Raw genomic sequence first — 26,590 nt, 5'->3', positions numbered from 1 at the left:
TAACACATTGGAATTTTTTGAGTTATCAAGTATGGTTCTATCGTATAGTGGCTATGTAACATTCCATTATGAAAGTGCACCATTATTTTCTTCTTTTTTCTACTGAAGGTAATTACCTTATCTCTACTTTTCCCAAGTACAAACATTTGCATAAGTGTTTGCAGATACTGAGGCTTTTATTTTGACGGGAATTTTCAGGAGTGGAATTTCTTAGCCAAAAGGTTTTCCAACACTCCACTTTCTTAATATCCTCCTTTACTGTATTTGCAGGGAAATGTGTTATTCTCCTGTTCACATCCTCAAATAGTTCCTGTGCCCTCATAAGCTCCAGGAGTTATTTGGCTGAACACCTCTAGAGAGGATTCAGTGGCCATCAGTTTTTAATTTCAAATGTGGAACAGAGAAGGGCTATTGCTGACAAGTCAGTTTCTACATTGGGCAGGGGCTCTTGTCCTTGTTCTTACTGATGGGAAACTCAAGCTAAGCCTGTACCCGCCTCATCATCCAGTTAGAGCCATCACAGCAGGTGAGAAATCACAGGTGCCTTTGTTGTCGTGTGGATGGCTAGGATAGAGTGTGCCCGGCAGAGGGGACAGCCAGCACAAGGTCCCTGTCAGGAATGTGGCCCCTCCAGTTCTCCACCTGAAGAGTGTACACCTTTAAAAAACATTTTATTCTCATTTAATGGGGTAGATGTCCTGGGGCTCAGGCTGGGGAGGACCCAGATGCAGAGTGCTTAGCCTGCTCAGGGTCCTTCATTCACTCTGAGCACTAGAAACAGTGTCTTGGCCTGGAGGAGCAGGAAGTACAAGGAGGAGACAGTCTGACCCTTCAACCTGAAGTCTTATTCCAGGCCTTAGAAACTATGGGGTGAGCAGGTGGTGTCTTTGCTTTCTTCTTGTCTTCTATGAGCATTTAGTATCTTTTTTTCTTTTGATTTTTATAAATAGTCCTTGGAGTAGGAAGCTCAATATAATAACCTTTATAAATGAAGAAAATAGAAAACTTAAAATGCTTGCAAAGCATTAAACTGAGGGCCTTGCAATGCTAGACAAGAGCGCTACCACTGAGCTCATCCTCAACCCCTACCATTACAATTTAAAACATTTAAAAATAATACATATAATAATATAGGACATTGAAGGAGGAGGAATAGCTTTACATTTCTACTCATCAGTTTTTTTCAACAAACATTTATTTATGTATCAAATATTTATTGAGCCCCGATTCATGCCAGGTAGTGGTGTCCATATTGGGACTGTAATAGTAAAAATGATGGGATGGTCACCTGTCCATTCACAAGTTTGAATTTCAGTGGAGGACAGAGGACAATAAAAAGATGAATTAATAAAACCATCCAGGGGCCTTGTGGGACTAAGTGAGTTGGGACAAGTTGGAGAGGATTGCTCAGAAGTATTGCTGGCTGAGTATTACAGGAGTTTGGCTAGAGGGACTTAAACTTATTATTAAGTTCGTTTTGCTCTTATGTAAAATGTTCTTCTCACAAGACACTAGAACATCAGGAACCAAAACAGCTGCTGGAACTGCAGCCATTATGTTCCCATTTAGTGCCAGGAGAAAGAAGGAAGGAGGAGGAGAAGAAGGGGAAGAAGAAAGGGATCCGTCCCCTTTGAGGAATTCTCTAGAAGTCCTACCCAATATTTCCTCTATAACCCATCACAGAGTTTGAACTCATGACTGTATTCAGCTGCAAGGGAGGCTGGAAAATGTAACTATTCTGAATAAAATTGAGTTTTGTTAGTAAGGAGGGATGGAGGGAAGGAGATGGAGCTGGGGACCAGCAGCTTCTGCCAGAGATCCAGGTCAGGTTGTTAAAGACCCACTCCATCTTCTCTATAGAAACAGCCCAAGCAGGACAGGCTCCGCTCCTGTCCAGAGAAAGTCTTGGCAATGCAGGAGGGCAGTGCCAAGGGAAGGAGGGCAAACAGGTAGGATTCAGGTGTGTTCCTGGGTGGGGTCCACTGGACATGCTGCTGGGCTGAATGAGGAAGGGTGGGGAGAGCAGGGAATCTAGCCTCTGCCTGGGTTCTTGCCTTGAAGCAATGAACCATGGCAACCAGCAATGCTAAATTAGGAAAGATGTGTGTGGGTCTAGGTGTGTGGAGGAGAGATTCAAGAGCTCTGTGTGAGCATGGTAACTTTGCAATCCCTGTTAGGCATCCAAGTGGCTCTGGCCAAGGAGGATTTTGGATGTGTAGGCATGTAGCTAGAGTGGATGTCAGGGCTTAGCCATATGAAATTGAAAGTCATTGGAACATAGATGGGATTTAAAGTCATGGGCAGATGAAATAGCCAAGGGGGAAATCAGGGTGGAAAAAGAAGCCCCATGCCCAGCTGAGCCTTAGCAGCATTTAGATGATGGCTCAGCAGGCTGTGAAGGAGAGTGGGGACCCAGGCAATCTGTGTTGTCAAAACTGGTGAAAAGAGAGAGCAATAGCTTGACTTGAATGCCGCTGAAAGGTGTGATCAAATGTGGGCAAATGCACAGCCCTTCCATTCGGCAATGCAGGAGCCACTGGGAACCTTGACCAGAGAAGTTTTATTTCTTCTGTATTTTTTATTGGTGCTCTGTAATTATACATAATAGTGGGATTCATTGTTACATATTTATGCAGATGACAAGATAATGATGTAATCTGGTCAGTATCACTCCCAGTATCTCCCCTTTCCTTTCCCTCTCCCTCCATGGTCCGTTTCTTTCCTTCTACTGGCCTCCAAGAGAAGCTTTCCAGGACCAGGGGAGAGAAAGCCCAACACATTCAGCCTCTACTTCTGAGGACAAATGAGAGAAGTCGGGAAGGAGAGGGGTCTGCAGGAGGCCTGATGACACGTACAGGGCGGGGTGCTTGCTCCGTGGTGGAAGGGAATAAAAGACAACTCCTGAGATGTTCACAAGGCATTTCTAGAAATTGGGATGTCTGTGGAGGGAGGCTGTGGCCTTGGAGCTAGCCGACCCTGTTGTAGCCTTGCCTCTGTCACCAGCAAATCCAGACAGAAGACAGTTCTTCCCTGGCTCTAAGGTTTTTCTGCTCCCTGAATGGAGTCGGCTGGATTAGACAGTCCTCCTTTGTTTTCTATTATAAGATCATCTCTGCTGACATCTGGTTCAGCAAAAGACTTTCACTTCAAGATTCTCCATCCTTGAGTCAGCATTTTGGGGCATTTCATTTAAATTTTATCTGTATTTTCCCACTTGAAACTGAGTCACTTTGTTCAGGATGGTTACATTGCTATTCAATTAGTGCAGGGTAGAGGAGTTAGGGTACCGTTGTCAACTATGACCAATAGGACATCTCAGAGGCTTCCTGAAACAGAGGCTTTTTTTTTAAGTCCTGCTCCTGTACCTGGTAAAGCTTAACAAGTGGCCTGGCTGCAGTTCGTCTGGCACTCAGACCGCTCCTGGGTTGCTGTCCCTTAGGTCCTCAGAGTTGGTTGCTTTCCTGTGGAAGGAGAGAGTAGAGCATACACATAACCCCTCTCAGCCCAGACATGACATCTTCTGTGTAAGAAGTATTCTCAAGGCTTCTCATGGTGCAGCAGGGCTGGGGGATGTGGCTCCTGGCTGGCCAGCAGCCCTCTGTGGCCAGAAGGGAACAGGAGTCTTTCAGAACCACACAAAAATAAATAAAATAAAGATATTGTGTCTCATCTAGAGACCAGACCCCTCTGCTACAGGGAGCATTACAATTATCCCCACAACTCCTTTGTTTATTTTCCAGCTAAAGAAGAGATCAACTTAGCTAAATCAGAGGTTCCTAAGAGATCTGAGTTACTTCCTGAAAATCTCGGGTACAGATATATGTAACCATTTAGGAGATAAGAATATAAATCATTATCAGTAAATTCGATGTTAGACTCTTTCATCTGGCCAGTCCTTTTGGCCTCTGAGACACAATGGGAAAATGCCCAGGCTATGTGTGATGATTTTGGTCAGTAGTATCTATAGTAGGTTTAACTGCCTTGTTCTTATTAGTTTTTAAAGATATTTTCATATCAAAGGAGTACACTAGCCAGGAGAGGTTGTGCATGCCTGACATCCCAGCGTTTCAGGAGTCTGAGATAGAGAGATTGTGAATCAAAGCCAGCCTCAGCAAAAGCAAGCCACTAAGCAACTCAGTGAGACCTGTCTCTAAATAAAATACAAAATAGGGCTGGGGATGTGGCTCAGTAGTTGAGCACCCCTGGATTTAATCCCCGGTTACCCCCACTCCCCGCAAAAAAAAAAAAAAGAATATGCTAAGCTAGATGTGGTGGGTGCATGGCTGTAATTACAGAGAACTGAGAGGCTGAGGCAGGAAGATATCAAATTTGAGGCCAGCCAGACCTTGACTCCAAATCGAAATCAAAAGGGCTGGGGCGATGGGGTTGTAGCTCAGTGGTACAGTGCTTTCCTCGCATGCATGAGGCACTGGGCTCAATCCTCAGCACCACATTAAAATAAATAAAATAAAGATATTGCGTGTCACATATACAACTAAAAAATATTTTTGAAAAAGGAGGTGGGGGTGGGGTGTGGCTCAGTGGTGGAGTACTTACCTAGCATCAGCAAGGCCCGGGTGCATTCTCTGGTATCAAAACAAAAGCCTGCTCTGTGTATTACCTGTTTATCTCCTTTTTATTTTTGCATTTAAATAGTCCTGAAGAAATAAAAGATATGATCTTGGGGTTCTTTGACCTCATTATAACCAGGCTGAGGACAGTCGAGGAAGACATCATCCCCCTGGAGTCCTGTCAGTGTGAGGAGGTCCTGGAGTTTGTCATCTTGCCTCTGGCCCAGCATTTTGTGGCTCTGGGAGAAAACAACAAAGCCTTATATTACTTCCTGGAAATTGCTGCGGCTTATCTCATCCTGGGCGATAACTACTGATAAGCTGCTGGGGAAGCTCCCAGAGGCTTTTTTATTGCACCATGTTCCTGATTCCTGCCATAGCCCCTTTCCTCTGAAAACCACCTTGCTCAGAGGCAGTGTTCAATTGAGAAAAGAGAGTTGGAACAAATTGCAACCAGGATCAAACATCAATCAGTACACTGCTCCCTTTAGAGTCTGGCATGGCCTGTCTCCCTGTGTGGGAGGTAAGTAGCCCTATTCCCAGCTGGATACAGCGAGAACTCTGGGTATCAGAGCTGTGGTCCAGCACAGCCTTCCTCAGTAATATCCCTGGTGACGTTCACCCTCTGGTACCAGAATGCCTTCGAGCATGAAATACCTAGAGGTCTTCTGACGGGTGCAAATCTGGTTTTAATCTCATCTCCAAAAAGGCCTCCTCGGGCTTCGGTTGTGGCTCACTGGCAGAGCACTTACCTAGCATGTGTGAGGCCCTGAGTCCGATTCTCAGCACCACATAAATAAATAAAATAAACATCCTTTGACAACTAAACAATATGTTAAAAAATATTTTTTAAAAAGGCCTCCTCCACGTTTTCTTGATGCAATTTGTGCTAAAATCATCACATATAGCTTTAGACCCCAAAGCACAAAGGAGTGTGTCTCCAGGATAATTATAAATAAGGCTCCAGGGCAATGTGACCCATAGAATGACATTGAAATGATCCACTGCTAAGCAACTTGGGTTGAGCTGGGCTTGGCTGAGGAGGTTTTTTTACTGCAGACATTCCAGGTGCTGTGATATGCTGAGACACCTGTATGTCTCAGGAGTATGGGTCAGGGCAGGAAGGCTGGGCTGAGGAACCTAGTGTTTCTCCACCTGTCTGACCTTAGGGCCTCCTGGAGTTGCTGGCCGACTAACCTTCCCTGAAGGAATTTGAGGAAAGGTCTCTCTGGGCCTTGCTTCATCTGCCTCCAGCAGCTGCAGAAGCTCCACACACCTGAGCAGCTGTGTCCCCAGTCCTTGGCCACAGTGCTGGTCTAGTCTGTTTTAAAATTGCTGTCCATCACGGCAGTCCAATCAACATTCATAACTTGGATTCATATACAACTTTGAAAACCAAACCATTAAGAATGTCTGTCAGCCCTTCGAGTGTTTAAACACTGAAGTCTCCTATGTATTTCAGGCATGTAGCTGGGGAGGCAGTGAGGAGGTGGCCAGTGGGTTCCAGGAGGCAGAGGTCTAAACCTCAGAGACCAACTTGCTAAAGCCTGTGGGTTGCCCTGTCACTCCACACGGAGTGGTGACTGAAGAGGAAGACAGTGACTGACAGCAGGGGCCAGGTGCAAGGTCCCAGTGCGCCCTGCCAAGGAGAACCTGGCTGGCTGGCTGGACGGTAGCTGCCTCCTCACAAGCCTCCTGGCCTCCCTTGGCTGCAGGAGGCTGGCTGTGCCGCCTCCCCCATGCTCCTCTCCAGGTCTGATCTTGTCTTGGTGCTTGCTCATGCCCTGGAGGCTGGCGGTAAGTGAGGAGAGCTGCTTGGGGCTCACCTTCCTCTGCTGCCTCCCAGAGATGGCCTCGGCAGAGGCAGTGGGGGCAGTTAAAACTTGCAGCAGCAGGAGGAAAGTCGGGATTGCTAGTGGGTCCTCTTGGCCGAGGGATCCTGCACCCAGGAGCATGTGACAGGGAGCTCTGCCCAGCAGCTGCTGCCTGGAGCTTGCCGGTGGTTGTCCTCAGTGGGGCTGGGGACAGGGGAGGCCCACAGTGGTGCCTGCCTCCTCTCCTCCGCCACGTACTGCGGGGGTTGTGGGGGGGCTTGTGTCCCTTCAGGGGTCTGTCCTGCTGGCTCAGGGCCACTCTCTCTGTGCAGGCATACATGTACTTGAACGAGGGAGAGAAGCTGCTGAAAATTCTCAGGTAGAAAAAGTCCTGGAGAAGGACTTTTGAGTCTGCCACATTTTACAGTCTCAAAGGCCAGGTAAGAAGCCACTGGAGGCATGACTCAGTGGTCATTGGCAGAAGTCACCCTTGAGCTTCCCAAGTCCTCCTGCCACCCACACCATAGTCCCGCCTGAGCCCCGAGCCCCCAGCCTTCACTACCGCTTACCGCACAAGCTTGCTGTGCCAGGCTAACAGCTCAGTGAACCTTTTCAACAACCTCTAGGAATGGACGTGAGCTCATGATACATGAGCAAGACGCCAAATGCTAACCCTAGGCTGCAGCTTCCTTCACGCAGTTATCCAGCCAGCAGTTACAGTTACATCCCCCACGCACCCCACCCCATAGGAGGTTTGTTTCCGGGCCACAGAGGAGCTGTGTTGTAAGCGTCCCACCGTCTGTGGCTGGAAAATTCAGGCCCACTCAGACTCCTGCTTTCTCCTCTTCCCTCCGGCTGTCCCCAGGTCTGTTTTAACATGGGCCAGATGGTGCTTGCCATGAAGATGTTGAGGAAGGCGCTGAAGCTCTTCAACCGTGTTTTGCCCTACAACATGATCTCCCTGTTCCTCCAAACCCACGTGGAGAAGAACAGACACTTCCACTACCTGAACCAGCAAGGCTCAGACAGCTCCCCTCCAGGGTAAGGGGGAGCTGGGAGAGTGCAAGGCAGACCCCACACCACACAGGTCAGCCCCCAAGCCCCCGCCTCTAGGGGGTGCCAGGACCCCTGTTTAGCTCTGACTAGTGGGAGGAAGAGCCTCTAGGAGGGGCTCCTAGGCCAGGGCCGGGTCCCACAGCACCTCACAGGCAGCTTTTGCAGAGGAAGTTCAGATGACAAAAGTATGAGGGTGCCTCTGCAGAGCGAGCTCCAGTGGCCTCCTCTGCTGTAACCTCTCATCACCAGGCCACACTGTTGTAACCAGCACCAGCCAGTCCAGAATCTCAGTCTCAAGCCCACTTCCATTCAGTACTGAGGCTCTGGGCATTGTCCCAACCCAAGGACATCTGCCAAAGAGCAAACTACTGCCCGTCCAGGTAGCCCGATGAGGACGCGGGGTGCCATAGTCAAATTGTACTGGTAAGATTTGTGCTTTTGCTCCCTCTAAAACTGGAACAAGACAGGGCTTCCCTCCCTCACCACTTCTACTCAACAGAGTCCTGGAAACTCTAGCCAGAGCAATTAGGCAGGAGAAAGAAATTAAAGGGATGAGAATAGGAAAAGAACTAAAACTATCCCTGTTTGCTGAAGACATGATTCTTCATGTCTCCACTAGAAAACTTCTAGAACTCATAAATGAATTCAGCAAAGCAGCAGGATACAAAATTAACACCCATAAATCAATGACATTCCTATACTGAATAAACTGAAAGAGAAATTAGGAAAACTATCCCATTCAAAATAGACTCAAAAATACATTTGGGAATCAATCTAATAAAAGAAACATAAGACCTCCACAATGAAAACTACAGAACTCTAAAGAAAGAAATTGAAGAAAATCTTAGAAAATGGAAAGATCACCATGTTCTTGCATAGGCAGAGGTAATATTGTCAAAATGACCATACTACCAAAAGTGCTATAGAGATTTAATGTAATTCCTATTAAGGTTCTGATGATATTCTTCACAGAAATAGAAAAGGTACTCGTGAAATTCATTTGGAAAAATAAGAGGCCCAGAATAGCCAAAACAATCAGCAAGAAAAGTGAAGCAGGAGGCATCACAATACTGGACCTTAAATTATACTATAGAGCTATAGTAACAAAAACAGCATGGCACCCAAACAGACATGAAGACCCATGGAACAGGAATAGAAGACACAGAGACACACTCACATAAACACAGTTATTCATACTAGGCAAAGGCACCATAAACATGCATTGGAGAAAAGATAGCCTCTTCAACAAATGATTCTGGGAAAACTAGAAATTCACACATAATAAAATGAAGTTAGACCCCTATCTCTCACCCTGCACAAAACTCAAAGTGGATCAAGGACCTAGGAACTGGAACAGAAATCCTGTGCCTACTAGAAGAAAACGTAGGCCCAACTTTCCATCATGTCTGCTTAGGAACTGAATTCCTCAATAAGACTCCTAAAGCACAAGAGGTAAAATCAAGAATCAATAAATGGGATGGTATCAAACTAAAGAGCTTCTTCACAACAAAGGAAACAATCAAAAATCATAAAGACAGAGCTTTCAGAATGGGAGAAAAATCTTTGCCACCTACACCTCAACTAGAGCATTAATCTCTAGGATATATGAAGTACTCAAAAAACTTAACACCAAAAAAACAAAACAAAACAAAACAAAAATAACACAATCAAAATTATTGGGCTAAGGAACTGAACAGACACTTCACAGAGGAAGAAATAGGATTGGTCAATAAATATATGAAAAAATGTTCAAAATCACCAGCAATTAGAGAAATGCAAATTAAAACTACTCTGGAGATTTCATCTGACTCATGTCAGAATGGCAATTATCAAGAATAACGATAAATATCATGAGTAACAATAAATATCAGTGAGAATGTAGGGAAAAAGGTTCATTCACATATTGGTGGTGGGACTGCAAATTGGTGCAACCACTCTGGAAACTAGTTTGGCAATTCCTCAGAAAACTTGGAATGGAACCACCATTTGACCCAGATATCCCACTCTTTGGCATATACTGAAAGGACTTAAAATTAGCATACTATAGTGACATGGCCATATCAATGGCTCAATTCACAATAGCCAAACTATAGAGCCAACCTAGGTGTCCTTCAGCAGATGAATGGATAAAGAAAATGTACACAATTTTAGCCACAAAGAATGAAATTATGGCATTTGATGGTAAATGGATGGAACTAGAGACTATAATGCTAAGTGAAATAAGCCAATCCCAAACAACCAAAAGCCAAAAAGTGGTCTCTCTGATATGCAGATGGTGACTTGCAATGGGGGTGGGGGTGGGTGGAGAACCCAATTGGACAGGGAGGAGAAGGGGACCAGAGGGGGAATGGGAATGAGAAAGACAGTGGAATGAATGGGACATCACTCCCCCATGTTCATACATGAATACAGAACATGTTCAACCACAAGAATGGGAAGTTATACTCCATGTATGTATGATATGTGAAAATACACTTCACAATCATAACTAAAAAGAACAAATTTTAAAAAAAGGAAACTATAAGTAATTCTGAACACAGTCCACAGAAAGCAAAATGCACTATAATTTTAAACTCTTCTTTAAAAATAAAAGATTTGTGCATTTCAGTGGGTGGAAATTTTGTATTATAAAACATGATAATGGGGGAGAGAGAGAGTGGGTGGAAAGGTGGGTGAGGCAGGAAGGTTGACCATTGCGGAAGCTGGGTATTGAGTGCACGTAGCTCATTATGCTCTTGTTGCCAAGTACAGGTCTGACAACTTCCATAATAATAAGAGTGTCCAGCGTCTTTCACCTGTTGGCAGTTCATACAAGGAGTCTGTCACTGGGTGGTGGCCTGGAGAGCCTACAGAGGACTTCTCTTCCATTTTGAGAGAGACCCTAGCGCTATTCTTGTACCTTCTGCCTAAGATGCAGCATGGCCGGGTTGCTCCAGCTCTTTTAATCTCACCAAGAGCTGCCTTCCCAGCTTCCAGAGTGGCCCTTAGATGTGGGGTTCCCTGGGTGGCAATGAGATGAGCCAGCTCCTTTACAGAGGTGGAGGTGGGCTCCTGGAGGCAGAGGGGAGGGCAGGAGCTTAACAGGGATCTCTGAGAGGCCTCAGGGCAGAGGTGGGCAGCTGTGCTTGAGTTTCTGATGACAGTGTGTGTTAAATGAGCTACTCAGAGCATAGGCATTCTAACAAAACTCAAACTACTGGGATCCTGTATTTTTGTTGGCTAAACTTAATGACCCTAGTTGGCAACCATGTTTAATAAAAGGAATAAGAAATACGTGCACAAGGAGAAAAAGTAGAGAAGCGTTGGGAAGAAAGAGCTGCGGTCGCTGTTGCCTTGCCACACCCACCAGGCAACAGGGCAGGCAGGACCCTGGGTCCTGGCCTCAGCTCCTCATTACTGATGAGTGCCCAGTGTTAGCGGTAGAGGGATCCTGCCCTGTCGTCTGTCCCTGTCTAAAGGAAAGGACCCAGATTCTCCCATCTCTACCCCGCCACCCCCCCAACCTGTTCTCGTGGACGGTGAGATCCTTGGGTACTGCAGCCTTGGCCCTCTGCGTCCCACTGCTGGACCGAGGGTGTCCCGAGCGTCCTTGGCTCTGCTGAGCAGAGCCCTGGCTCCCGGCTGCGGGGTGCGGTGGAGGCAATAGCCGGGGAGCCTGCGTGGCTGGTCCAGGCCTGGGGTCCGGCGTTCCTTTCTCAGGTAGAATGGTGTTCATTCCAGACCCAAAAGTGATGAACGACATGCATGTCCCTTATCCAGCGAGCGCCCACCCAGACCGGGCTGCCCACGGGAGCCTGTTCGGAGCCTCGGCCTCACCCCCTTGCCCATGCCCTGCACCCTCTGCTCCGCAGGAAGAGGAGGCTGCCTCAGCTTTACCGGCAGACCGACTGCTTCTCCCTGCTGTGGCGGATCTACAGCTCCAATAACTTTTTCCACTACAAGTTCTACGGCCTGTGGTGCAGGTGAACTCCGCGCTGGAGACACAGAACGACTTCCAGGTAGGGCGCTTTCCTAGGGGCTCTCAGTCACTGGAGAGGAGACTCCAAGTCAGGAGGGGGTTGGAGAAGCTCTGGCCCAGAGTGCCCCGCCCTTCTCCAACTTCACACTCTTAGAAATGATCAAGGATCCCAAGTGGCTTTTCTCTGTGAGTTGTATCTGTTGATATTATCATAAAACAAAAATTTCGACAATTCAAAAATACTTTAAAATAAAAGTAATAAACACAATACATATTAACATTCTTCTTTTTCCTTTCTTTTGGTACCAAGGATTGAACCCAGGGACACTCTACCACTGAGCCACAAACTAGCCCATTTTATTTTTTATTTTAAGAGGAATCTCACTAAGTTGTTTACAGTCTCCTAAGTTGCTAAGGCTGGCTTTGAACTTGGGGTCCTCCTGCCTCAGCCTCCCGAGCTGCTTGGATTTCAGGTGTGCCACTGCACCTGGCAGCATTTTTATTTTTTAAAAGAATTCTGTTTCCCCAAACAAACAAAATATAACGACATTGTGTTAAAATTTGATTTGGAAAATAGCTTAATGTCTGGATTCACAGAGGATACGAGATTCTGACACCAGCTTCAGCCTTTACTCTGGCACAGCTTCACACAGGTTACCTCTGGAAACAAGCACATTATACCCAGAGAAGGAGGGCAAAAGGGAGAAGCTTAACAGGTGATTCTCTTTTAAAAGAAATTTTCAGGCTTTCTGTTGTGCAATCATTTACTTACCTTTGCTATTGCTTTTATGTTTCACAAAAATTAAACATTTTGCCTTTTGTTTAAGGGATGTAGGCAAGAGGGGCCATGGGGCTTGCCTCGGATGCCCCAGAAAATAGGTGATAGAAACTCAGTTTGATTTCTGGAAACACATGGCTTTGGCCGGTGACCAGCTTTATTCCCAGGCTTGATAACCCGTGGTTCACTGGCAGGTGCCAGGTGATGTGCCTGGGCTTGGGTCCGGGGACCACCTTAGGCTTTCCCCTCTCCCCTGCCCTGATTCCATTTCAGAATATTAATGCTTACCTGGACTATTCACTCTACCACCAGCTGGCTGGCTGCCAGGGCATGTGGTTCAAGTATGAGTTGATGGCCATGGAGCAGATCGTGAACCTCCCGCTGAAGGGCGAGGGCATTGAGATCGTGGCCCTCATGGCTAGTCGACTGGCCCACATCAAATACATAATCGGCCACCTGTACCTGGCCATCGAGTTAGGTAAGGGCTGGTGGGTGAGAAGGGAAATGAAGACCCAAATGATGCCCCCCACACACACTGGAATTGTTTTCTTCCCAGGCTCTCGAGCCCATAAGTTGTGGTCACTGCTTCGGAATCCCAACAAACACTATCTGGTCCTCTGCAGATTTTGTAAATCACTCCTCCTGAAAAGAAGGTATTTATCTTGAAGCCTATTTATTTTCCAAAGTCAGTCATATTGCTGAATGTTCAGGGCTCATTTTTATCCTGGTCCATAGGGCAGGACAGGGAGTCCAGTTCCCAGTAAGATGGGACAGCTGGTGGCCTTCTTTTGCCTTTGGATACCTCTGTTTAACAGAATTCATTCATAAGCATCATCTCTAATTTGGTTGCTCTGGCCATGAGACTGATCATCCCTATTTTGGAATCAGGACTCCAAGCCCTGACAGGTGGCAGGAAAGGGAAATGTCTCATAGGAAGGAAAATGCCCAGACAATAGCAACCAGGACTGAAGGCCAGTTTGGCCTGACTATGGTCACCCTGGTCTCAAGATCTATGAAAAACAGGCTGGGGATGAGGCTCAGTGGTAGAGCACTCGCCTAGCATGTGTGAGGTCTGGGTTCGATCGTCAGCACCACAGAAAGATAAATAAATAGGGCTGGGCCTATAGTCAGTTGGTAGAGTGCTTGCCTTGCATGCACAAGGCCCTGGGTTGAATCCCCAGCACCCCCAAATAAGTAAATAAATAGATAAATAAATAAATAAAATAATAAAGAAAGAAAGAAAATTATTGTGTCCATCGATAAATAAAAAATGTATATTTGAAAAAGAAGAATCTATGAAAAACAGATTGAAAAACAAAACAAAACAGATGGCAGTTTGGGTTTAAGGTTTGTTTGGTTTTGTTTTACTGGGCAGGACCAGGACTAGACCAGGGCTCACTTCTCACCATCCTCCACTTGGTGATCCTGCTGCCTTCTCTGTTCCACAGATACAAGCAGCTGATCCAGGTGCTGGGGTGGATGTGGGACCTTTCTGTGGCAGAAGAGCACATCTTCAGCAAGGCATTTTTCTATTTTGTCTGCTTGGACATCATGCTCTATTCTGGTAAGTGCAGCTCTGGAATTGAAGAGAAGGTGGGTGTGGCCCCTGTGCTGTGTGGTGAGGCAGCCCCAGGGCTGAGGCCTTGAGACTGCAAGTTTTCAGGCTGCATGGATATGACGGGGATGGAGAGGTTGGTGGCTGTGCTGACGAGCAGTCTGGCAGGTGGCAGGATGTTGAGGAACAGCAAGAAGGAGAATCCCGTCTGGAGGAATCCTTGGCCTAAGCTGTCAGTTACACTCTCAGCTCAGTTTACCCTGGAGCTGACAGGCCTGTCTGGCTATGCACCCTATGCTGGGAGGGCTTCATGTTTACTAGGTTATTCTTAGAGACTTTGTGCTTTAGATTAAAGGACTGAGTTGCTAATGATGAGAGTGGCAGGCACCAACAGCTGTTGGTGAACATGACTACCTTGAATTGACTGCAAGTGGGCAGTCCAAGGTGCATAGTTCACCAGCAGGATCAGCGGGGGGCTGTTCTCCACACATGCATTTTAGAAAGGGTGCACATATTGCTGCCAGTCTGGAAGCCTGGCTGGGAAGGTTGGAGAGAGGCCACACTAAGGTCCTCTTTGTGCTCAGGCCAGGAAAGGTTGGTTTAGACTCTGAGCTTACCTGGTCTGTGCTGTGGAATTGCGTTGTGAACCTATAACATTCTGTGATAGCAGGGACTCAGCAACACAGCGGGTGTAGGACTGTAGTTCTTGAAGTCCACGGGACCCTCTGGCTCACAGCAATCAGAAAGAAATGTCTCCACAGTGGGCTCTGAGGCCAGCAGGACGAGCACCCCTAGCTACCCGCCATGCTCTCCTGCTGCTTTCTCTTTTAGGCTTTATCTATAGAACATTTGAAGAATGTGTGGATTTCATATGCCAAAATGAAAACAACAGAATTCTCAAGTTCCAGAGTGGAATCCTCCTGGGACTTTACTCCTGTGTTGCTATCTGGTAAGTGTCTTGGATGTCACTAAGTTTCTAAGGGGAAAGTCTCCTGGAAGAGCTCCAGGGAGTATTTCCAGAAGAAAGCAAAAGCCTGTGTAGCTTATACCCGAGTTGGCTGGAGAGTGTCACAGAGTATCCACCCGGAGACAGGGAGGGGTTGTCTAGTTCATCACCTCAACCAAGGACAGGGAAGTGGCAGTCTCAGGTGTCCTGCAGTGAGCAGTTGCTACACACACTTCGCCGGAGAAACCAGAAAGGGCATGGCCCAATGGCCTCTGTGTCCCTGGTTCTTGTCTGTGGATTCAACTGAACCCAGACAGAGACCTGGATTTGGGGATAGTAGTGGGATTGCATCTGTACTGAACATGTACATTTTCTTATCATTTTCCCCTAAACAATACAGTAAAACCATATTTACATGCATCACACTGGGTTAGGTCTCCTAAGTCCTCTGGAGGTGACTTTAAGTCTTCAGGACAGGGTGCATATGTTATGTGCAAATCCTGGCCATTTGCTGTAAGGTACTTGAGCATCCACAGGTCCTGTGTGTGGGGAGAGGGGTCTTGGAACCAGGCCCCAAAGGGGAACGAGGGGTGGCCACACTGCTTCTGAGGAGGGTGGAGCCTCCAAACCAGTCATGAGTGGTGCTTGCCCACCTGAACCCACCCATATCAGAGCAGACAGAAACCACGTTGAAGAAGTCGGAACTGCAGGATATGGCCGCAGGACTCCGTGCACCCTCAGCAGCGGGCAGTCCTGGGACCCTCAGGCCTCTTCCCCCTGTGCAGAGAAGATGCACACCATGCCCAGGCCTGCTGCCCTGGCTCTCAAGACGAAGGACAGAGACAGGGACCCTGTGCACTTGCCTCATTCTTTCCCCAGACCACCAGCCAACTGCAGCACTTCTCGCTGGAGGAGTGAGGAAGCAGGCGTAACCTGGGGCTTCACCTGTGGAGGCCCTCACGTGGAAGGAGACGGGAGGAAACAAGACTCTCTGGTAGCCCACTCCCCAGGACCCTAGGCTCAGTCCCATCAGCTTGCTAAGCCTTTGACCAAGCAAGCCTCCAGTGATGGCCACACCTGTGCCTGATGAACAGCAAGCCTCCAACATGGGTCACAGCCAAACGTTCCTTAAATTCCACAGCCACCCCTCAGCTCAAAGTCCTTCCAGTCTGTTTCCCACCCACCTTCAACTGCATACAGCCACATTGTCCACTAGAGGTCTTGAGATGAGAGTCAGTGACAATATGGAGACATTCTTATATAAAATGTCACAAATCAGAGCAGCTTCAAATTTGAATCGAAATGCCTTCTTATTATAAAATTACTTGGGAGAACTCAAAATCTCCAAAGTAATTACCCTTGCCAATTAATGTTCAAAGTCAAATTCACTTGCCATGTGGGTCGAAGTTCAATAATAGTCCAAATGTCATTCTAATTTTTTTCTGTTTTGACTGGAGCATTTTTCAACAGTTGTGTCCTAGGCCAATGCGTCTCACATTTAGTGGGCATAAGAGTCACCTGGAAAAGGTGAGCATGGTGGTACACACCTATGCAAATCTCAGCAACATGTCAAAATGCTGCCTCAAAAAAAAAAAAATCACCTGACCCCACCTGTCTATTTAGTAGAATCTGGGGACCTGAGAATTCACATTTAAAAGGGGAACCCAGGTGGAACTGAGTTCGCCAGTCTGCTTACACCACTCAGGAATGCTGGCCCCTGCATCTCTCTTTGGAAAAACTGGAGCAGTGTCTTCAAGCCAAGAATTTATAGTCTGATATATATATTAGACTCTAAAGAAAGATGATGGCTAACATTACCTGGGTGCTCCTAAGGATCTGATTCATTTCAAACCATCAGTGAATTCCGTGTTCTCGGGGCTTCGTGGCCCACAGCCTCCTGTGTTTTCAGGCAGGAGGCCCCCAGAGCCCCAGGGCTGGAAACTGCACCCAGAAGCAGTGGACAGGATGCGAGCTCCCTGTCCCCAGGGGTGGCTCTGATTGTCTTACTTCCCTGTGGTGTGCAGGTACACCAGGCTTCAGGATTGGGATGAATTCCACACGTTTTCCAGCAGAGCCAAACACATGGTGTCAAGAAGAATCCCCACAGTTCTTTACTATGAAGGAATTGCCAGGTACCTGGAGGGGCAAGTTCTCTATCTGCAGAAGCAAATTGAACAACAGCTGGAGAATGCCCAGGACCATGGGGTGGAGCTGCTCAAGGTGAGGCCAGGGGCCCTGTCCCTCCTCCACTCATGGCTGCCTACTTTCTGGGCCAACCAATTTCTGACTGCAGAATTTACATTAGATGTTTATTTATAATAGATATTTTTGAAGGCAATCCTCCTAAACATCAGAAAGAAGAAAGTATGAGCTGCTTGTATCCCTACTATTTAGCGATGATTGCTTTTATGCACTGAGATATAACCTTTCAAGTTCTCTTTGAGTGTGTGCATACACATTTCCATTTGTTGTGATTTGCTATTAAACATATTGTGAATAATTTCCTGTCATTAAATTAAAACACAGCATAGTGTTTATCTAATATTATTATTATATTATTATATTGTATAGCCCAATTATTCTTGGATGAACTTTTCTAAAAAAATTTATTGCTATTGTTCTGATAAGCAACCTGGTAGATAAGTCTTTGAACATGACAATTTCAAATATTCAACTGATATGTATTAAGAACTAAACTAAGTACCAGAATAAAAGAATGAGCAAATTAAGCTGGGTGTGGAGGCATATGCATGTAATCCCAGCAATTTAGGAGGCTGAGGCAGGAGAATTGCAAGTTTGAAGCCAGCCTTAGCAACTTAGCAAGACACTGTCTTAAAAAAATAAAAACAAAAATTTCAAAGGACTGGGCATATACTTCAGTGGTAGAGCACTTGCCTATCGTGTTCAAGGTCCTGAGTTTAACTCCCCAGTATGGGGGTGGGAAGCAAAGTAGATCTGGGTTACCTCCCAGGGAGGACAAACCCCTCAGGGAACGAAGGGTCAAACTGCCAGTGTTAGCATTTACCTTGTACTCATAAAAACTGAGCACTGATGTGTTTTGTATTGTTGTGTGACAAATTTAACAGCTGGAACCAGCACCCAGGGCTGAGGCTTTATTTAGCTCCGTGGTCGAGCAGGGAGCATGGGCTTGGTGTGTGCGAGCCTCGATTCAATCCCCAGCACCCTAAGCAAAACAAACCAACAGCACCCGCTTCCTGTTTGACAGTTAGGCAGGCTGGAGGTCTGGGAACGCCAGGCTGGGATCTCTGCTGAGGGTCTTATGAGGCCAGAACTGAGGTAGGGGCCCAGCTGTGTTCTCATCTGTAGGAACCAAGAGTCTGTTTCCAAGTCTTTCAGGCCATGAAGACACAGGCCCACTTTAGACAAGCTGAATGATAAAACCCGAACAAGGCAGCTGGGCCCACGGAGCAGGGCAGCTCACTGAGCTCTGAACATTGTCACTCCTGCTTTATGAGAAGAGAGCTTGGGGCTGGGGACGTAGCTCAGTAGGTAGAGTGCTTGGCTTGTGTGCACAAGGCCCTGGGTTCAAAAAAAAGAGAGTAGAGAGTGAGTGATACATGGCCCGGGGGAGGGCTCATTACCACTCCCCCCACACACAACTCAGGGTCTCTTCCCAGCTTACCAAGTCACTGCCTCTGAACAGGTGGATGTTCATACTTTGCCCACTTGAAGGTGACATGACACGGAACAGGAGTCTGCAGCTCAGATGTGTGCAACATGTGCTGGCTCTTGGTATAGGGAAATCACTTGGTTATATAAAGCATTACTTTAAAAATGTCACTGGAGAGAGTGAATGTCTCTTACTTAAGAAGATACTCAGGAGAAATCTGAGATATACTTAACTCCAGGTCATTCAGAAAAAAAAATATTCTTGGCCATCTTACACTGGATTTAATTTATTCCAAGTTTCTCTTTTCCCCAAATGTCAGGTGCATCACCTGACGCATGAGTCAACTGTCATTCTCACTTTTAGAGATGAATTGAGTACTGATGAAAGTGTTCCTCACTTGTGGTCAACCTGATCAATATGTGAGAACCCAGACAGAAAAATGAGCAGGTGATTAAGTGAAGGTCCATCAATAGTAAAGTGATAAAACCCATTCTTACAAAAGACAGGCAAGGCCAAAAACAAGCAGAGGGTGCTGGGATCACAACAAAGGCTTAAAACACTAAGAAGATCATGGCTTTTGGATTCAGGAAGGGAGTGGGGATGGAAGCCCAGGGCAAGGATGGGGTACAGTGCTGGATGGAGGCTCAGACCCTGGGGGGCAGAGTCTGGATCCTGGAGAGCAGACCTTCTTTATTCAGAGGTGGTGGCAGCCCCGCTCCAGCCCCACTGAGTTCCGGCCAATTCCATTTAGCCGAATCCCTGGGCCATTTCCATAGGCTATTATTTTTGGTGCAGGCCAGACAAAGAAGGCACATTGTCCACAGGTTGCGTGAGTGGGCCTACCTCACAGGCCCTGTGTATGACCTTGAGTGCCTCTGCTGAATCAAGGTGTTCATGACCTTGGCAGCATACTACAAGCAGCCTGCTGGAGGCTTTGACGGAGGAGCCTACCTACAGCCATTTGTGGTCTGCCCTACACAAACACATTCTGCTCTCCCACAGTCCTGGACATTCTGTTCTGTGTTCCTCAGTCTTTTTTTTTTTAAGAGAGAGAGAGATAGAGAGAATTTTTTTTAATGTTTATTTTAGTTCTCGGCAGACACAACATCTTTTTATGTAGTGCTGAGGATCGAACCCAGGCCGCACGCATACCAGGCGAGCGCGCTACTGCTTGAGCCACATCCCCAGCCCCTAATTACTCAGGCTTTATTCTCTTTTCTGTTTTGGAGTTTTCTATTGGAATCCCTGAGGTTTCTCCTCAGCTGTTCCTAGTCTACCAATGAACCCATCAAAGGCATTCTGCATTTATTTTCTTTTTTATTAATCTCTAGCACTTGTTTTGGGTTCTTTCTCAGGATTTCCATCTCTGTTTTTCTTGCCATCTATTTTATCCATTAGAGTTCATATTAATCATAGTTGCTTCAAATTCCTTTATTGACAATTCTAATATCCCTGCCATGTCTGATTCTGTTGTTAGCTCTGTCTCTTCAAATTGATTTCCTTTTCCGTATAATGTTTTCTTCATAGCTGGACATGATGTACAAGGTACAAGGAAGCAGTGTAAGAGTTCTTTAGTGGTGTGGTATAAGGTGTCTGGGAGGGGAGGTGTCCTGTGGCCTCATGACTAGGCTCAATCTTTAGAGAGCCTGCTTAGCTGGACCCTGAGCCTCACAAGTGCAGTGCAGTTGCCTCTCCGAGGGGAGACAGGAGTGCGGCAGTCGGCCACTGCTCTGATGAACCCCCTGGGGGCAAGACTGCTTACGTAGGTCCTTCTGAGAGCACCGGTATATTTTAAAATGATCCCTTTTTGCCTTTCCCTGCTGGAAGCATAAGGGAATCCCCGCCCCCATATTTGCTGCAAGAACCTGGTCAATCTCCTTGAGTGAAACTCTCAAAATGTAAGTTTTTCAAATTTATTTATTGTCCCTGTTTTTGGTGGTCATCAAATGCACACAGCACAAAGCAGCCCACTCCAAGTGTGCAGTTCAGCAATGCTATCGAGCACCATCTCCTTCATCTGTCTCCATAACTCTACATCTTGCAGAGCTGGAACTCTGCCTGCTAAGTGCACAGTGGTTGAGCCTTTCCGGTTTCTTACATCCTCTATTTCCTCACTGATCTCCTCTGGCTCTTCTCCCTTCTGTCCAGAGTGGAGTCCTACAGTCTCCTACTCTTCCTCTAGGTTGTCTCCACCTCGGTTCTGCCAGTTCTTGCTTTGTGATTTTGATGGTTTGCATAAACCTCCTCTTGCTGTGTGGAACCTCTTTTATTTATTTATCCATCTATCTATCTATCTATCTATCTATCTATCTATCTATCTATTTATTTATTTTTGGAACATCTTTTTAATGACCAAACTCCTCTTTTGTCTCCTATAACTGTTTTTGATTTAAACTCTGTGTCTGATATTATAGATTTGCATATAACAGTGTGGTAGCTCTGATAGATATAATATTTTTTCTCATCCCCAGCATTTGCTTTTTTTTTTGCTATTTTTTTGCTTTTATTTTTCATTGTTCTGGGCTGTCTCTGTGCCCTGGATCAGCAGGAAGGCCCACTGAAGCTCTTCTCTGGTCTTTCTCAGCCTATGCCTTTCCTTTGGTGTGCACAGTCACTTTCTAATTTTCTGCGTACAGGCAGCTGCTTTGGAATGCTCAATCAAGAGAGAGAGAAGAATTAAGGGAGGGGAGGTTCACCAGCCCTTCAGTGCCCTGGATGTCCCTGCAGCCAGAGGAGGGCTGGTAATGATGGCAGGAGATGCACTGCCTGCCAGCCGCTTGCCTCTAGGACTGTCCCTCTTTGTCAAAAGCAGCAATCAGTGGTCAGAGTGCAGATCCCAGATATCTGGGGCAGGGTCCTTTTTGTCCATCTTGGATTCAGCAAGTTGTATGTAGGTCACTCAGGAACATGTCACAGCTGCTTGCCACGGGGCTGGTGCAGGAGACAGGCAGCTGCTACTGTGCTAAGTGCTGAAGTTGGCCAAAATTTGCTTCAACTCACCATCCAACTCAGACCCGTGCAAAGCTTCCAAGTACCCCGGAGTTCTGAAAGAGTTGAGTCCTGCAGATTGCCAGGCGGCTGCTGTCTGAGTGGGAGACAGACCCTGGCGCTTCCTGCTCCACTTCTTCTGCCTGGAGTTTTTAACCCCCCAGGTGGCCCCTGATGAGTCTCTGAACTCATCCGGTGTAGTGCAGGTCCCTTACCCTGGTACTGTTTCCACAACAGCTTGCCCTGGAGGCCCTGTGTGCGCCTGTCTATCTGCAGTCTTGGGGGTGGCTGTCTGTCCTGTGTCTCGCCTCTCCTACAGATCTGAGAAGAGCTGGGCAGGTTTTGGTCTGTTCAGATCTCGAATCATATACCACGTGGTGATTTCCAAGCTCCTTATGTGCAGAACTAGCCAACTTTCCTCCTAAATTTTCAATCATTCATTTGTAGTGCTTTGATAATCAGAGTAAGATGTTTTGTTTTCAAAGTAGTCACAGATTGGTGATGTAGCTCAAGGGTAGAGCACTTGCCTAGCACAAGTGAGGCCATAGGTTCAATCTCTAGTACTACCAAAAAACACTAGTTTCAGAAAACTATTGGTCTGGGGTGGGCACTGGCAGCCCCTCTACCTCATGTCACCATTCTCTCTACCATACTTAGTAGGTAACACAGTTTCTCCCTTGATTGCTCATATATTTAAAATGTTCCCAAACCATCTGTGGAGGAAATGACTTTGTGGTCAATGAGCTGTTTCAGACTCTGGTTGTACCATTCTGTTGTTTTCCTTTAGAACCTGGAGAGTCTTGTGGCTCAGAACACTACTGGCCCAGTCTTCTACCCGCGACTCTACCACCTGATGGCCTATGTCTGCATTCTGATGGGAGATGGGCAGAACTGCGACCTGTTCCTGAACAAAGCCTTGAGGCTCTCGGAAACACAGGGGAACATGCTGGAGAAATGCTGGCTGAACATGAGCAAGGTGTGGAGCCCTGCTTGCGGGCTGCAGGGGGCTGCTCTCAGGAAGCCTCACAGGACAGCTTCCCAGTCAGGCTCTCCCCGGCATGGGAGGCCCCCGTCTTGGTCCACTGGGGCTGCTGAGACAACACTGCAGCCTGCATGGCTTAAAACAATAGGAATTTACTGCTCACGGTCTGGGAGCTGCAGGTCCAAGATCAAGGTGCCGGATCTGGTGTCTGCCAGGCCTGTTCTTCACCAATGGTGCCGTTGGCTGCATCCTCACATGGTAGCTGTGCAGGGGGGAAGCTTGGCCCCCTCCTGCCCTGTCTAAGGGCTCTAATTCCATCCATGAGGGCAGGGCCTTCACGGCCTCATTCCTCCCAAGGACCCTGCTCCCCAACGCCATCACCTGGGGTGAAGTTCCAACATAGGGATTGGGCCATACTGACCTTCCACCCCCGTGGCCATCACAGCCTGTCTGGGATCCCACACAAAGGGGCTGCATGTCCATGGATCAGGCTTGTGACCTCCTTTTCCCCTTACGTCCCTGTGGACTCTCCCTCACCCAAATCCTGCTAGCATGGCTCCACTCTGTCTTCCTTCCCTCTTCCACTCTGCATTACATTTGTTTCCCGACTTTGAATGTTGCATGTTGCTTTGTTCCAAAGCAAAAACCCAGTTAGTACCTCGCCTTAAATTTGGTGTTGTTGAGTAGGGGAATAAATTGTGTGTGTGTGTGTGTGTGTGTGTGTGTGTGTGTGTGTGTGTGTGTAGAGAGAGAGAGAGAGGAGAGAGAGAGAAGGCCATGTCACAGGGCTGCTGTGGGCCACAGGTCGGCTTGTCGAGCAACTTGGAAAGCTGGAGGGCCTTAGCATCCTGGGATCAGATGCACCACGCTCACACAGGTCACGAGCACCAACCCACCATTCTCTGTGCCCTCAGGAGTGGTGGTACTCCACCTTGGAGAGCTTGGAGGACCAGTGGCTTCAAACGGTGCTGAGCCTCCCCTCCTGGGAGAAAATCCTATCAGGCAAGGTAAACATCTGTGATGTTCAAAAGAACAAATTCCTGATGAGAGTCAACATCCTGGACAACCCTTTCTGACACTCCAGGAGGAGGCAGGCAGTGGCAAGAACTGCCCCTGACTCCTCACCCACCTTCCTCTGCTGCCCGCCTCCTGCACGCTCCTGTTCCCTTGTTGGTTTCTTCTTTCCAGAGGGTCGAGTGGGGCTGCAGGGTCCTGCTCACTCTCCTAACTCCACCCACCCACCCACCTCCACCTCCCCTGAGCTTTGCAGCCTGTTTTCCAGCCCGGGCTGGTCGTATCATATGGGAAAACGTCAGCACCAAGGCGGGTGGCATCCTGAGTTGTGACAGACATGTTTTTAATTAATGTATTAAACTCAAAATGTTTTTTTTTAAATGTCCAGTTGATAAATCTTGTTAAGGTTGCACAAAATTGTAAATGACAAACTTTCATCATGGTCTCTAAGGACGAGATTGGAAAAGACACACTTTTGCATCACCTGACTATAGCTTCCAAAGCCAGGCGGGTGTGCCAGCCCCTCTAGCCATGTGCATCAACAAGTGGGAAATTAGCTTTTAAAAATTGCAATAGTATGGGCTGGGGATGTGGCTCAAGCAGTAGCGTGCTCGCCTGACATGCGTGCAGCCTGGGTTCGATACTCAGCACCACATACAAACAAAGATGTTGTGTCCCCCCAAAACTAAAAAAATAAGTATTAAAATTCTCTCAAAAAAAACTTAAAAAATTGCAATAGTAATAATTTTGATTATTAATAATTTGGAGCATTTTTATATGCTCAAAGCTGTGTGTGTGTGTTTTGTGTTGGGTGTTTAATTGAGAAACAGTAGCATTCATCTTTATTTCCCAGATGCAGAGGCACGCCTGTGTGCTTGTCCTCTGGGCAGCATAGCTGAGTCCCCTGGAGCCCTAAGGTCAGCCACAGAGGCTGCAGGCCTGGCTGCTGGGGGGGGAGGGCTGGGCAATCAGAGCTCAGGGCTGGGAAGGGAGCCCTGCCACCAGCACACCCCGATCCCATGTGTTCCTCACGCTTTCCCATCCCCGTGCCTGGATGTGAGTGTCAGCAAGGCAGGGGGCGAAAAGCACCAAGGAGCGTGATGAGTAGACATAGATCAGTATCAGACACACTCGCACACTGAGCTGTGGTCCTGAAGCTGCACACTGTCCCCAATGCAAGTCGAGGCCTCTCCTTTGTCAGTGCCTCCAGCACGCTATAGGCTGTTCCTCCCCTGCTTTCTCTCATTTGCTCATCCAAGTAAGCACCACATGCTGAGCACTGAGTAGTGTTGGAGGTGGAGATACAAAGGCAACAGAGGCGATTCCTGACCTCTGCCTACTCTGAGGGCCACAGGGAAGACTGACAGATGTCACTCAGCCTGGTCCATGCTGTTCCAATGTTCTGTCTACCCGGACCACAGGGGAAACAGGGCACACACAGACCCAGGTGTTTAGGACGCTGCTGCAGTGCTTGAAGCCAGGCCATTTCTGTGACATGGTCATAAAAAGCCAAGTCCAGGACACTGAATAAATGGTCAAAGACCCCAAGGACTTCCCATGGCGTGGGAGACCCACGCCGTCGGCCCAGCCCACTCTCCAGTCTGTTCCCATAGCACTTCCCCTGGCCTCAAGATGTGCACTCCTCCACCTTCTGGGCATCCTTGGAAGCAAGGAAAGGTCTTTCTTTGGTCCCTGTCCACTTTCTGGGTCCACTACTTACCTCTGTTTTTTAGAGACTGGGCTCGGTTAAGGTCTCCACTGACCACTTGTAGGAGGTGATCTGTGGGATAAATGAGAGGAAGTCTTCCTTTTGCTTACTGCCTGTGGGTTAGGGCAGCCTGGCCCAACTGGGGTGGACCACGTCATCTGAGGATGTCCATTTGTCCCTTGAGTCTCCCATTAGCCATTTGTTCCTGGGAAAAGTGAAGGCATTCTTCCTATAGTGCCCTCTGCCACTGGGGGTGGGTGGAGGCATGAGAAGGGATGTCAAGCTCTTGACAGCGTTTGCCCAGAGGAGAGCAGGCTCGACGTGGCTTCCCTTGTGCCCTGGGAGACAGAGGCAAGTCCATTGTGCATGGCTGCTCTGCCCTGGAAGTGTGCCCTCCTCCCACCCCAGCACTGGCCCTGCTGCTGGAGGAAGAGCACGTGTCAGGCACCCACCAGAGTGACCAGCTTCCCAAGAGACCAAGTCTTCCAGGAGCACACCCCTTGCTGGGGGTGCCTGTCCAGCCAACACTTGCCCTCAGGACTTCAAACGCTTCCTTCACATTCTATTTGCTTCTGACCAAGACAAAGCCAAGATGGGAAAGCCTGGAGAAGACAGACAGGGACAGGCAGTCCTCGTTGGAAGCACAGTGGTGTAATTCCCTGAGGACTGACCACAAATGTGACAGCCAAGACATGGAGTCAACCAAGGTCTCCACAAATGCATGGAAGGGTAAAGAAAATGAAGTGTGAACACCCAATGGCTCATCATTCAGCCACAAAGCAGAAGGAAGTTATGCCATTTGTAGCAACATAGACTGAACTAGAGGACACTGAGTGAATAACTTAGGCACCAAAAGGCAAATACTGCATGTTCTCACATGTGGGAGCTAAAAAAAAATTGATTTCCTAGAAGTAGAGAGTGGTACAGTGGTGACCAGAGGCTGGGGAGGGCAGGGGGGGTGAGAGAGAGGATGATTGGCAGGTACAGGGACCCAGGTGGGTAGCAGGAGTAAGCCAGCTGCCAATAATTAATTAAATAGTTCAAAATAACCAGTGGAGAGGACTTTGAATGTTATCTACACAAAGAAATGACAAATGTCTGAGGGGATAGACCTGTCACTTGCCGTGATCATTACACATTGTACACATGTATTGGAATATCACTGGAGAGCCCATAAAGATCTACAGTTACATTGTGTCAGTTAACATTCCTTTTTTAAGAAAGGCAAGTGAGACAGGTGCAGGTGGGAAGAAACTGGATGGTAGTCTGGAGCCTGCACCTTCCACATGTCCGAGTCCACATGCCTCCACTTTCACAGGAACCCAAGCTTGATTTCTGGTCCTGACCGGCCCCAGTGAGCGACCTTTGGCAAATCCCTGCTCAGGGCTCATCTCTGAAGGAAGCCAACGGCCTGTCCCGGGGATGGGTGTGGCACATCTTCTGTGTGGACAGCAGATGGCAGCACTGGCTCTGGGATAGCTGTAGCCCCGGGACCTCTCCGGTTCCTGGGCAAGTGCCTTCTTAGCTCCTGGCATGCTGCAGTACCCCAGGGCACGTCTCAGGAGCACCAGGCAGCTACTTTTAGGAGA

The 26,590-nt window shown here is 47.6% G+C and overlaps 1 pseudogene; it reads left to right on the top strand.

Moving 5' to 3' along the window:
- LOC144256077 (adenylate cyclase type 10-like) overlaps positions 1 to 23,355 on the top strand; it is a 30,981-nt pseudogene extending 7,626 nt beyond the window's left edge.
- The last annotated feature ends 3,235 nt before the right edge of the window (positions 23,356 to 26,590 follow it).

Source organism: Urocitellus parryii, chromosome 7 (assembly GCF_045843805.1).
Source record: "Urocitellus parryii isolate mUroPar1 chromosome 7, mUroPar1.hap1, whole genome shotgun sequence".
NCBI classification, from domain to species: domain Eukaryota; kingdom Metazoa; phylum Chordata; class Mammalia; order Rodentia; family Sciuridae; genus Urocitellus; species Urocitellus parryii.
Note: the sequence above shows the minus strand (reverse complement) of the source record. Positions and strands in the feature narration are given on the sequence as shown.